The sequence below is a fragment of the Octopus bimaculoides genome, chromosome 14 (assembly GCF_001194135.2).
Source record: "Octopus bimaculoides isolate UCB-OBI-ISO-001 chromosome 14, ASM119413v2, whole genome shotgun sequence".
NCBI lineage: Eukaryota > Metazoa > Mollusca > Cephalopoda > Octopoda > Octopodidae > Octopus > Octopus bimaculoides.
This window is the reverse complement of record NC_068994.1, coordinates 29,452,210-29,454,427: the sequence shown is the minus strand read 5'-3', so window position 1 is coordinate 29,454,427 and position 2,218 is coordinate 29,452,210.

Here is a 2,218-nt window from a genome sequence, read left to right as displayed (position 1 = left end):
TATATATATCCAAGGTTTCAAATTTGTATATTTAAAAGGATAGAGACTTTCAACACGGTCGATTTTTTTCCATTTATTTAATTATTTAGCATCCGATGTCAACATTTCTGTGCTCAACTCTATCCAACGACTAATCTGTTGAATGTTTGACGTTTCGCACTTCATCAGGAATGATTTCCATTAGAACAAATGACCAAAAAACACAATTAATCGATCAGAACAGATTATTAAAAATTATTTAACTATACCGTTTTTTTTCGCCATGCTGTCTTGTTTATTAGATATACAGGGGAGGTAACTCCTTAATCTTTTCTATTGTTACTGCTCTCCTGTGAATGCCTACTACATTAATTTATTTTATTTTATTTATTTATTAATTTATTTATTATTGACTATTGATTATTCACGATAGGTAGATTATTTTTGTTGCCCCTGGGAGGCTATCATTGCTATTATTTTATTTTACATTAATACCGTGTCTCATTATTGAGCTAAGAGAATTTTATCCAGAAATCATTGCTCCTAGGAATCTTTTCAAGCTCCATCAGTGATATATTGAATAATATTTCAATATTATTATAGACAAGTTTGAGGAAGATATTTGGTCCGTTGTAAAGAACATCAAATTCAATAGGTCACAGAAAATGAACACACACATGAAATACATAGAAGGAATCATTAGAGAAATAAAGAATACCAACAAAGTTCTGGTGAAATCAGATAAAACAAGGAACATATACAAATTGACTAAGCAGAACTACAACAACCTACTGGAAAAGGAAATAGAGAAGAATTATAAAATAGTAAACAGTAAGATACTCAAGGAAGCTAACATGCAAACTAAGGAAATAATGGAGAAGTATAACTTGACGGATAGGACAGAACCGCTGGTACCATGAGAACCAAGATTCATCCTGAAGGACCATAAAGTAAATTTCTGGACACAGCCATCACTAAGACTCATATGCCCAACAAAATCAGACATTGGAGTATTAAGCAAGAACATTATTAATAAGTATTTACCTAAAATAACCACTAAGTTGAAGTTAGAATTATGGTCCAGTACAGACCAAGTGATAAGTTGGTTTAACTCAATTGAGCACATAGGAGACACTAAGTTTATCCAATTCGATATAGGAAACTTTTATAGATCAATTAACCCAATAATAAGGCAATGTGGTTCTTCCATAAGAAGGCAGGCCTCACTAGAGAAGAATTCAAAGTAATAACAGCAGCGAGAAAATCTTTCATTAGCTTTAAAGATAGGATATGGATAAGAAAAGATACACCAGAGGCCTTTGATGTCCCCATGGGAAGCTCTGACTCAGCCCAAATAGCTGATATGGTGGGATCATTTATCCTTTACGAATTAAATGATCAATTCCCTAGGGTTAGGGGGTGGTCTATATAGAGATGACTGCCTTTTATATGTTAGGAATTGCTCCAACCAGGAACTGCAGAGAATTAAGGGTAGACTGGCTAGATTTTTCAGTAGAATGGGGATGAGTATAGTTTACGAAGATGATATTTCAGTGGCAAACTTCTTAGATGTAACGTTAGATATTAAGAATGAGACCATACCACAAACCCCCAACGAACCTAAAGTATATAAATAAATCAAGTAACCAACCTAGGGCTATCATCGAGAATTTAGTTAAAAACATCTCTTTAAGACTCTCCAAATTATCTGCTAATAATAGGGTCTTCAATAATGAAGCTCATTTCTATAATGCAGCATTAAATAAGGCCGGGTATAGAGAAAGGGTCTCCTATATTGAAAATGATAACAACATAATTAAAACAAATGACAGCAATAGTAATAATAATAAGAGGAATAAACACAATGAAAATAAAGGAAATAAACCAAAATCCCCCCATAAACATAACATAAGCAATTAAAAAATTTTTAAAAACGATATTAGTAACCATGATGATAATAATAAGGATAATAAAGTCTGGTTCATAATCCCATTTGGGAGAAATATCAAGAGTAACCTGATAGCAAAGTTTAGAGAGGTGATAGGTAGGCACTTCCCAAGGAGCTCACACTATGGTAATATTATCAATACGCACATAATTAGGTTTGGGTTTTCAAATACTAGGAACCTAGCACAAATGATAGCAGCACATAACCTTAAAATACTTAAGTCTAAAGAAATAGGGGGGAATAAGAATTTGAACAATGATATAAATAACAATAATAATAATAATAATAATA